Here is a 12,766-nt window from a genome sequence, read left to right as displayed (position 1 = left end):
CGCGGGCAGCGCCGCCAGCGGAACCATTCCTCTGTGAGCTCTATCTGCAACAGCACTGAAGCACTATGCCTCGCCGATTGTTTATCGTCACCACCGCCACCGCATGCCTGTCTACAAACATATTATAAGTCTTCCAAATAAACTTGCTACTAATGGCACCGCACAATCAGTTATTCTGAATGGTCCATCATTATTTCGTGGCTGTCGAGTTAATTTCTCACTTGATGTCGCTACCGGAGCAGCTGGTAGTGTGGGGTTTACACTCGCCATTGTCCGCTGTGAAAACGCTTTGCTACCTGGACTGGGATCTTTCGCCGACTGAGATGACATCGCCTACAAGACCTGACATTGTGGAATCGATCCGAAGACTCAATCTAGCCCTAGTTTTATTTATAGTAATATGCCATTTACTTTGTATACCCGCTCATGTAGAAAAGTTATTATGAAAAAATACGTGTATGGATTAGAGGACTTGATGTAATGCGTTTTCTCTGTGACTAACACATTCGCCCTCCTAGACATATTAATAGCAAAAATAGTATAATTCGCAATAAAACTGAATGGGTTTACATTGACTCTTAAAATAGAGGAAAGAATCATATGCTTTCAGATAATTATTTGGTGGATCAAGATTCCAAAATTCTTGAGGAAAACTTTATTTCTTCTATTTTTCACATAGATGTTTTGAAAGTACACATGATTGAATAGAGAAGAATCAATTGGTTGATTATTTTTTTGATAAGTTTGGAAAACAACGAAAATAACGTAAGGCATATCAAATTCTGAAGAATTATAATTATTATTAACATCTAATTCAAAATTTATTTTTCCTTCTAATATAGCTGTTGCGACTGTTTGTGAGTGAAGGAAAGGCATTTCCATTTTGGACAGCTTCTAGCTCTGCTAAATATTCTGGTTCATACTTTATGGCAGGAACACGAATTTCCATAGAATGTACTACAATATTACCTTATTTACGAAATGTATCTTTTATTTCAATTCCAGCATCGTTATTATCAGCCCATCTAACAATAGCATCACCAGCACATGAACTCTAAGTAAGAATTACTGCTAAATCTTCTCGCATCACTTCTTTACACTCTTTGAAAAATGCACCAAACAAATCTAGAGGAAAAAGTACTTCAATTTTCTTACTTTTTATCTTACCATTCCACAGTTAACTCATGGGCTATAGTCAAAGTTAATGTCATAAGGACAGATGAAGAAATAGATAAAATATTGTTTCTTAATGGCAAAGTGAAGGAGAAAAAGTTGGCAAAGGTCGAGTAAAATGATACTTGGAAAGACCAATTGAAGATGTCTGGATGAATAATGTCCATCAATTAATTGATAGATTAGCTGTAATACACATGGAAGAATTAGTTGGAAATAAAAATTATCACAGTGAAAAAGGGGGGATAATGCATATATTGACAAATAAATTTAGTGATTTCGTCGTCAACAATCCAAAAGAAATTCTATATTTGATTAGAATTTGGAATAATCATCCTCACACATTTTGGAAAAGTCTGAAACATGGAAAAGGATTAGTCAATTGGGTTTTAAATAATGTATCAACAGCTGAGATGCATCTACCAGGATTTTATTACTGCAGACTGTTCACTATACTTGATGAAAGGTTAGCTAGAGGATATCAAGGAATTAATGCATTAGGTGAAGCTTGCAAAGCACAAGATATTGCCTATAGAGATAATAAAGATTTAGAAAAAAGACATGAAGCAGATAAAGAACTTCAATTAGCCACAAAAGAAAGAATGTGGCAAATGATGCAACACTGGAAGGAAAACTTGCTACCACAGCAGTTAGAAGTATTATGTACGGAAAACGAAAATTAGACATGGGCTTGGTCATGGATGACAATGGTTGGGGAGCACAAAAATATTAATCCTTATAAATTTTAATCTGTATAAATGAATAACTTTTCAATTGATTAAACTTTGCTACCAAGTGGCAAGACTAAACGAAAATCTGTTAAATTTAAACTTAGTAATGATCAGTTAAATAATGTTGGACCATTTTTATCTGATGCTCAAAAATGAAAGAATGAGAAAAAACTGGTGGAAATTTACTTAATTCCTGTTATGAAAAAGACTATTAAATATTTAACAAAAAAGAAAGAAGGAAAATATCTAACACAACAGGAAGGTGTTTTTTTTCATTACTTTTGGCCACATTACCATACCTAGCTACTAGTGGTTCACTTGCTGGTGCATCTGCAGAAATTGCTAATGCAGTAATAAACAAGTAAAAAGCTGATGCAAAACTAGCAGAACAGACAAGACATAATCAAGCAATGGAAAAGAACAGTACAGGATCTAAAAAAATTTAAAAAGTAATCGACTTCTATCCTAACACATTAAGTAATTTCTATATAGATGATACAGTTAAACAGTTAAATATTAAACTCTTTCTTGGCGTTTTCATGGTTGATGAATTACCAATTCCTTACAGAGAATAGGAACTGAAATAGTTGACTTAGATACATCTGATCATATTGTACACATAATTTCCTTTAATTATTGAGCTACACCATTTGAAAAATGCTTCTCAATCTTTTGGCTTCATTGTGTCAGCAGAATAATATTGAATATTCTGAATAGGTACTATGTAATTTTAATTTTCGTGTGTATTGAACAAATGTGGCTAGTATCCTTTCTTCAGTTCTTTCAAAGCAAATGTTTTTGCAAAACTAGGAAGAGGACTTTGTACAAAATTACTACTATCTGTAATTTTTAGACCCTTACTTTTTGATCTCCAATAACATCACATTTGTTCCTGTTCAGATGGTATATGGCTTTATTGTATTTTCAACACAATACTTCAGAATGAAATGGGAATTGTAACACAGTGAGCTACGAATGTGTAATAACTGTTTTTTCAGATATCAGCCAACTACAGAATTATTCATTTGTCTTAAATTTATAAACAGTATCTCCATTAAAATTGTGAGTAGTTATGAGATTCAGAATATGCATACCAGTTTCTTGTTGAGCTTCGTAATCAAACCACATGCATGTTTCTGTATATGTACACTTCACTCTCTTGGAGATTCTATCTTCACAGCATTTAAACTGCTTACCAGCAACTGTTTTACAGGACATGAAGAAATGGTATACATAAAAATCCTTGAATTCTCCATTAATGTAAGAACCATCTTTATTACAATTTGGGCAACTTTGCACTACAAAATCTACACCAAATTTTCTTTCACAAATACTTCCTTATAGCAAATTGCATTGCATGTAATACTTCTGATTTCCATTATTCACTGCTTGTTTACAATTCTTGCGAAGTTCAAAACCACATTTATGTTCTTTAGATCTCAAACAAATCTTTTTACAGCTTTTACTTTTATAAGCTTTATTACAAACTTATGGGTGATTTTTTAGCATTTTTCACTATAAAAGTATCTGTTTTCACAGTATACCTTGCTTTCAATAGTGTTCGGAACCATTGCATAGTATACAGACTTTTTTTCTATTTTGCAATTATTCTTATCTTTGTTGCTATACAGCTTATTACATTTATCACTGAATAATAATAATCTTCAAAAAGCTGTCAACCTGTTAATTACATCAAAATCGTTTTGATCCTTATACAGATTCATCTTTATTTCTTCCTCAGGACCACAATAGATAACTGAATGGAAATTCTCAACACTTACAACATTTATTTGGGTATCCAACAATTGTTCAACGTTTTTAATATCATGTAGAGTAAACCCTTCTTCATTGTATTCACTGAACTGATTACGTTATATGTCAGTTAGCTCTTTAAGTAATTTGTATTTATCTCCTTCTCTGATTTTCTGAATGTCGTTCATAGTTAGTTCTTTGAACAAAATATTATTTGTCTGATATGTTAGTGCCACAATTAATGATCTAGTACAACACAAATTATCATCATTTCTAATTCTTGTGATGCATCTTTCAGTCTTTTTATCATCAGCTAAATTTATTATTTTTTACCACGGTCACTACCTTTAGGAATAGTAAACATCTGAATATTACGTGAGGTATCTGCTGTATCAATAGGTCTCATCAGATGTTCACATATCTCTGATTTTATTTCACAAAACGTGAACAGCTTCTTGAGTATTATTTGATGCTTCACACCATGTAGAAGCAGGAAGAAAACTGTTTGGTTTGTTGGTTTTAAATTCAGCTTGCCTCCTTTCCTGAATTTAGTTCTCTTTTTTGCTGTTTCAAACACAGAATTGAGTATTTTCTTTATATAATCTGTTTTATCACTACCTGTATCGAGGTTAGCAATCTTGTTGTTGTTGTTGTGGTCTTCAGTCCTGAGACTGGTTTGATGCAGCTCTCCATGCTACTCTATCCTGTGCAAGCTTCTTCATCTCCCAGTACCTACTGCAACCTACATCCTTCTGAACCTGCTTAGTGTATTCATCTCTTGGTCTCCCTCTACGATTTTTACCCTCCACGCTGCCCTCCAATGATAAATTTGTGATCCCTTGATGCCTCAAAACATGTCCTAACAACCGATCCCTTCTTCTAGTCAAGTTGTGCCACAAACTTCTCTTCTCCCCAATCCTATTCAATACCTCCTCATTAGTTACGTGATCTACCAACCTTATCTTCAGCATTCTTCTGTAGCACCACATTTCGAAAGCTTCTCTTCTCTTCTTGTCTAAACTATTTATCGTCCATGTTTCACTTCCATGCATGGCTACACTCCATGCAAATACTTTCAGAAACGGCTTCCTAACACTTAAATCTACACTCGATGTTAACAAATTTCTCTTCTTCAGAAACGATTTCCTTGCCATTGCCAGTCTACATTTTATATCCTCTCTACTTCGACCATCATCAGTTATTTTACTCCCTAAATAGCAAAACTCTTTTACTACTTTAAGTGTCTCATTTCCTAATCTAATTCCCTCAGCATCACCCGAGTTAATTTGACTACATTCCATTATCCTCGTTTTGCTTTTGTTGATGTTCATCTTGTATCCTCCTTTCAAGACACTGTCCATTCTGTTCAACAGCTCTTCCAAGTCCTTTGCTGTCTCTGACAGAATTACAATGTCATCGGCGAACCTCAAAGTTTTTACTTCTTCTCCATTAATTTTAATACCTACACCGAATTTTTCTTTTGTTTCCTTTACTGCTTGCTCAATATACAGATTAAATAACATCGGGGAGAGGCTACAACCCTGTCTCACTCCTTTCCCAACCACTGCTTCCCTTTCATGCCCCTCGACTCTTGTAACTGCCATCTGGTTTCTGTACAAATCGTAAGTAGCATTTCGCTCCCTGTATTTTACCCCAGCCACCTTCAGAATTTGAAAGAGCGTATTCCAGTTAACATTGTCAAAAGCGCTCTCTAAGTCTACAAATGCTAGAAACGTATGTTTGCCTTTTCTTAATCTTTCTTCTAAGATAAGTCGTAAGGTTAGTATTGCCTCACGTGTTCCAACATTTCTACGGAATCCAAACTGATCTTCCCCGAGTTCCGCTTCTACCAGTTTCTCCATTCGTCTGTAAAGAATTCGCGTTAGTATTTTGCAGGTGTGACTTATTAAACTGATAGTTCGGTAATTTTCTCATCTGTCAACACCTGCTTTCTTTGGGATTAGAATTATTATATTCTTCTTGAAGTCTGAGGGTATTTCGCCTGTCTCATAAATCTTGCTCACCAGATGGTAGAGTTTTGTCATGACTGGCTCTCCCAAGGCCATCAGTAGTTCTAATGGAATGTTGTCTACTCCCGGGGCCTTGTTTCGATCAGGTCTTTCAGTGCTCTGTCAAACTCTTCACGCAGTATCTTATCTCCCATTTCGTGTTCATCTACATCCTCTCCCATTTCCATAATATTGTCCTCAAGTACATTGCCTTTGTATAAACCCTCTATATACTCCTTCCACCTTTCTGCCTTCCCTTCTTTGCTTAGAACTGGGTTGCCATCTGAGCTCTTGATATTCATACAAGTGGTTCTCTTCTCTCCCAAGGTCTCTTTAATTTTCCTGTAGGCAGTATCTATCTCACCCCTAGTGAGACAACCTTCTACATCCTTACATTTGTACTCTAGCCATCCCTACTTAGCCATTTTCACTTTCTGTCGATCTCATTTTTGAGACGTTTGTATTCCTTTTTGCCTGCTTCATTTACTGCATTTTTATATTTTCTCCTTTCATCAATTAAATTCAATATTTCTTCTGTTACCCAAGGATTTCTATTAGCCCTCGTCTTTTTACCTACTTGATCGTCTGCTGCCTTCACTACTTCATCCCTCAGAGCTACCCATTCTCCTTCTAATGTATTTCTTTCCCCCATTCCTGTCAATTGTTCCCTTATGCTCTCCCAGAAACTCTCTACAACCTCTGGTTTAGTCAGTTTATCCAGGTCCTATCTCCTTAAATTCCCACCTTTTTGCAGTTTCTTCAGTTTCAATCTGCAGTTCATAACCAATAGATTGTGGTCAGAATCCACATCTGCCCCTGGAAATGTCTTACAATTTAAAACCTGGTTCCTAAATCTCTGTCTTACCATTATATAATCTATCTGATACCTTTTAGTATCTCCAGGATTCTTCCAGCTATACAATTTTCTTTTATGATTCTTGAACCAAGTGTTAGTTATGATTAAGTTGTGCTCTGTGCAAAATTCTACAAGGGGGCTTCCTCTTTCATTTCTTCCCCCCAATCCATATTTACCTACTATGTTTCCTTCTCTCCCTTTTCCTACTGACGAATTCCAGTCACCCATGACTATTAAATTTTATCTCCCTTCACTACCAGAATAATTTCTTTTGTCTCATCATACATTTCATCTATTTCTTCATCATCTGCAGAGCTAGTAGGCATATAAACTTGTACTACTGTAGTAGGCATGGGTTTTGTGTCTATCTTGGCCACAATAATGCGTTCACTATCCTGTTTGTAGTAGCTAACCCGCACTCCTATTTTTTTTTATTTATTATTAAACCTACTACTGCATTACCCCTATTTGATTTTGTATTTATAACCCTGTAATCACCAGACCAAAAGTCTTGTTCCTCCTGCCACCGAACTTCACTAATTCCCACTATATCTAACTTTAACCTATCCATTTCCCTTTTTAAATTTTCTAACCTACCTGCCCGATTAAGGGATCTGACATTCCACGCCCCAATCCGTAGAACGCCAGTTTTCTTTGTCCTGATAACAACATCCCCTTGAGTAGTCCCCGCCCGGAGATCCAAATGGGGGACTATTTAGCAATCTTAGGCTCATTAAAGGCAATTTAATAGTCAACAGACCAAGCTTTAAGATTTTCATTAAATCTCGATCTAATTTCTTAAATCTCAAATAAGTGCGTTTGAAAGGGCTCAGTCTCTTTTTTCTGTTCATATACTTTGCTACTGAATGAATAAATTTGATGTAGTCTCACAATTTGTTTCCTCTCTTGGTGGTTCAGGTTTTTCAATAACATCATCATAAAATCCGTAAAAATAATTTGTATTATGTACTCGTTTTGGCCTTGAACTAGTCTTTTGGAATAATTTGGGATAGCATTAACTAACTTTGATTTCTTTAAGTTACTGTATTATTTAATACCAGGATTCTTTTCTTTGGTATTTAGTTCACTTACTTTCAAATTATTGGGAGTTCTTGTAGGAGGGGGTAAATTATTTGTAATGATTAAGTTAACTAAATCATATTTTTCAAAACAGCTATAGACTCATAAATTATTCCTTCTGATATAATCACAAAGTTCATTGACTGTAAACTATCTTAGTGAGGCTTCCATTTATTAGGGACAGAAAACATTAGATATACAAAAATGTGATTTAATTTTCAGTTATTTCTCTCTTAGTGAGGCTTCCATTTATTAGGGACAGAAAACATTAGATTTACAAAAAAGTAGTGATTTCATTTTCAGTTGTTTCGATGTGTCCATTTGTCCTTAAACGTTTACTGAGAGGACTTTTAACTACTTATTTTTCACACGTACAAATTATATTTTTTTTCACATATCTTCTAGTTGTCAAATCTTGCAGCTACTTGAGAGCTTGTCCTTGGATGAAAGACTTAAGTAAAAGCAACTAAAATCTGCCATTTCTTGACAACTTCGGTTGATTGTAATTTTTCCAAAGGATTGTTATAATTAGATATAAACTGTTTAATGCACTCTTTTTATTAATATATGTATTTCTTCCAAGCATTTTATAACATTATTTACACGTAAGTGAACGTTTATCCTTTCCATATTGATGCAAGTGAAAGTTATAAATTGACTTCTCCACTTCGCATTTTTTACACTTCTTCAAAGCTTCCACATATTCAGATAATTTTTTCATTGGACTAATTAAAATTATTGCTCAATAGATGAATTCTCTCTCCTGTTGTTGCGGTATAGATAGTTGCATAGGTAAATTATGTACACTGTTAGTTTTCTTCCTATTACTAGTATTTTTACTGTATATTTTTGATCTCATTTATGAGTTTGCAGTAAAATATGCTCTTCATGAAAGGGAATGGTAATCTATAATGACACAATATAAAGAAAATTACAGAACTAGGTGTTAGATGGAATTCCAGGCGCCAAATATTTACAGCGTGAAAAATTAAGGAGAGTGCTATAGAACATTAGTAGCTGGTGTCACTGCAACTGAAAAAAAACAAATAAAATGAGATTTTATTAACTAAGGAATTTCCAGTTCCCTTAATTCCAGGGCCTAAATTTTTAGACCGTGCATTTTAAAAGGAATTCGAGGAGATAAAAATTTTACTGAAACAACTTTATGAAGAAATAAAGGCCATCATCTCTAATTTCGCAAACAAAATGATATTGTATATAAAGAGTGCTATACAGTTTCAATTTATCTACTGTATTTTTATTCTACATAAATGGAGTTGATTCCACCTACATCAAATATATCCAGTACTGTTGTTTTTATCATCTATCATAAATACATTTGAATTTACTAACAACAAAAATAATCAGCTATATTTGGGCTGTTAGTTTGGAGATATATAGTTTCCATTATTTGAAGAACAGACCGACTTAATTACTAATGATTTTCTAGCTTTTTTGTATGGAATACCAGAGTCCAAATATTTGGCTGCTGCAACTTTCCAAAATAATCCAAGCGCCAAATCTTTGGCGCCTGCAATTGTACCACAAAAAAAACATTATGTTGTATTTCTTAAGAATAGTGAGGTATAATTCAGAAAAATATTATACAATATTCCAGTTGCTTAAGAATATGAGTATATCCAATATGAAACAAAAATTTTAAGACCTAATAATCTTGTCCAAAATAAATGAATTTCATTAACAGTTCATGATTTTAAAGAGTCAGCGATGACATTTAACACAAAACAATGTAAACAAGTAAGAAAATTTTATTTAACTGTGGAAAAAATACTTCTAGTTTATATTAAATTGACAAAAGGATATAACATCACTCTGTCTCAAGAAATTATTGAACAACAAGCAAAAGAAATATAGGCAAAAGTTCAAGAAGTAAAGTAAAAGGAGAAAGATTGCCTACACTTAAAAGAAGTAAGAGCAAACTATACAGTATGCCAAGTAAAAGTATTTAAAAGATAGTGGCATATTGTCTAAAAGTCATCTTTCAGGAAGATTATCCAGTTATAATAATGAAGACCTAAAGGTGATAAAATATTTTATATCAGAAAATACAAATGTACAGATTACAAGTTAGTAGAGAATATGCTTAATACATATTTTGGTGTACACAGAGTAGATAAAAGAAAAGAAATATGGAATATGCACTTCAACAGTATTTGGGGAGCACAATCACTGACGAAAATAAATGTATCACAGAAATAAAAGGAATATACTACCATAAAATCTTATAAGCCTAGAAAATAGAAATAGAGTTTGCCAAAACTTTTGTCTGGAGTGTCTTAACACACAGATGTGAAGTGTGGGAAAGGCAGAGAAAAAGAGACTGGAAGTAATGGAAATGTGGATATGGAGAAGAATGACGAAAACAAACTGGGTAGATAGAACAAGTAATGAACAGGTCTTAAGAGAAGTGAATGAGAACATAATGCTGCTAAATTATATAGGAAGAAGAAAATAAAAAATGACAGGGCAAGTAATGAGACACAACCAGTTCCTAAACAATGTATTTGAAGGAAAAGCTTTAGAGAAAAAAACAACAATCAGGCCAAGAGCAATGTATTTTAATAACATCAAAGAAGATATGGGGATATAATAATATGAAGAATTGAAGAGGATGACAATGGAGAGAGGGATGAGGCTACGTTTATGTTGATGAAATTTTTGTGATCATGAAATAAATGAGAAGAGAAAAAATATTTATGACGAAATTATGAATGTGCTCAGTATAGAATTTTAATTTGTCTACTATATTCTCATTCTACATAAATAGAGTCGATTGGAGAGCTCATCAACAAAAAGTTTCTGTTCTTATGATTATTGATGAAAACAATAATCCGCAGTTTAAAGCACAGCTTAGCTGTGAGGATGGGTCCCGAGTCGAGCTTGGGTAACTCAGATGGTAGAGCACTTTCCCGCGAAAGGCAAAGGTCCTGAGTTCGAGTCTCGGTCCAGCACGCAGTTTTAAATTGCCAGGAAGTTTCATATCAGCCCACACTCTGCCGAAGAGTAAAAATCTCATTCTGGAAACATCCCCCAGGTTGTGGCTGAGCCATGTCTCCGCATTATTTTCTTTCAGGAGTGCAAGTTCAGGAAGGATTACAGAGGAGCTTCTGTGAAGTTCAGAAGGCAGGAGACGAGGTACTGGCAGACTTATAGCTGTGAGGCTTGGCTGTGAGTCGTGCTTGGGTAGCTCAGATGGTAGAGCATTTCTTGCCAAAGGCAAAGGTCCCGAGTTCGATTCTCGGCCTGGCACAGAGTTTTAAACTGCCAGGATGTTCCATATCAGCACACACTCCACTGCAGAGTAAAAATATCATTCTGGAAACATCCCCAGGCTGTGGCTAAGCCATGTGTCCGCAATATCCTTTCTTCCAGAAGTGCTAGTTCTGCAAGATTCGCATAGGACCTTCTGTGAAGTCTGAAATGCATGATGCGAAGTACTGGCAGACTTATAGCTGTGAGGACTTGTCGTGAGTCATGCTTGGGTAGCTCGGATGGTAGAGCTCTTTCCTGCAAAAGGCAAAGGTCCTGAGTTCGAGTCTTGGTCCGGCATACAGTTTTAATATACAAGAGTGCAGAGTGCAGAGTGAAAATCTCATTCTGGAAATTTTAGATCTTTATTCTTATAACAGCAAATTGAAAGAAATTGTTGAATACTGTAATTCAGATACAGATATTTTGAGAAGAGGTTGTTTAGAATTGAGAAAGCAATTTCTAGAGATGGCTAATGCAGACCTTTTCTGTTATTTAACCTTTGATAGATTTGCATGACTATTTACAGATCTAAATATTTACCTGAAAATACAATTGCTCTACAGGATAAAGAACAGGAGGAGAACTACAGTAAAGAATCCATAGTTTGGTTAAACAGTTTAAACAATATCAATATCATGCATGCTCTTAATGGCAGCAAAAGAAGAATAACTGGTGCAAATGTAGATGGATTTGATAAAACAACTAATACAGTTTCTCAGTACCACAGTTGTTAACAAGAAGTGCAGAAATACGAAATGCTGGACATAGGAGATGTAGGAATATGATTGACATAACTTAAGAAATTGAAACAGTTACCTGACATTATAGAACCATTGAATCCAAGAAATGCTTTTTTTGGTGGTCAAATAAATGCTGTAAAATTAAGAGCTAAGACCGATGGCATTAGCGCAAAAATAAATTGTATTCACATATGTAGTCTTTATCCAGCTGTGCAATTTTATGACTTTTATCCTGAACAACATGCGAGTAGAATATATAGGTGGAGATTTTATTCTCAAAATTGGTATGGTGTAATAAAATATAAAGTATTGGCGCCTAAGGGATTGTATCACCCTGTGTTGCCTGTACATATATAAATCAATAAAAATAAAAAATAAAAAAAACTGTTGTTTCCTTTGTATGTCAAATGTGCTCAAGGTTAAAATAGATAAATGCAATCACAGCGATGATGAAAGAAGCTTTATCGGTACTTGGATGACTGATGAAGTGAAAAAAGCTGTAGAAAAACGATATGAAATTTTAAATCTGTGTGAAGTTCGACAATATAAAATGGTGCAAGATGTTCGAGATTCTGAAAAATGTAGGGGTAAGCTATAGGGAGAGACGGGTCATATACAATATGTACAACAACCAAGTGGGAATAATAAGAGTGGACGATCAAGAACGAAGTGCTCGTATTAAGAAGGGTGTAAGACAAGGCTGTTGCCTGTCGCCCCTACTCTTCAATCTATACATCGAGGAAGCAATGATGGAAATAAAAGAAAGGTTCAGGAGTGGAATTAAAATACAAGGTGAAAGGATATCAATGATACGATTCGCTGATGACATTGCTATCCTGAGTGAAAGTGAAGAAGAATTAAATGATCTGCTGAACGGAATGAACAGTCTAATGAGTACACAGTATGGTTTGAGAGTAAATCGGAGAAAGACGAAGGTAATGAGAAGTAGTAGAAATGAGAACAGCGAGAAACTTAACATCAGGATTGATGGTCACGAAGTCAATGAAATTAAGGAATTCTGCTACCTAGGCAGTAAAAAAACCAATGACGGACGGAGCAAGGACATCAAAAGCAGACTCGCAATGGCAAAAAAGGCATTTCTGGCCAAGAGAAGTCTACTAATATCAAATACCGGCCTTAATTTGAGGAAGA

Source organism: Schistocerca americana, chromosome 7 (assembly GCF_021461395.2).
Source record: "Schistocerca americana isolate TAMUIC-IGC-003095 chromosome 7, iqSchAmer2.1, whole genome shotgun sequence".
NCBI classification, from domain to species: Eukaryota; Metazoa; Arthropoda; class Insecta; order Orthoptera; family Acrididae; genus Schistocerca; species Schistocerca americana.
The sequence above is the reverse complement of the archived record's forward strand: the minus strand, read 5'-3'. Positions refer to the sequence as shown.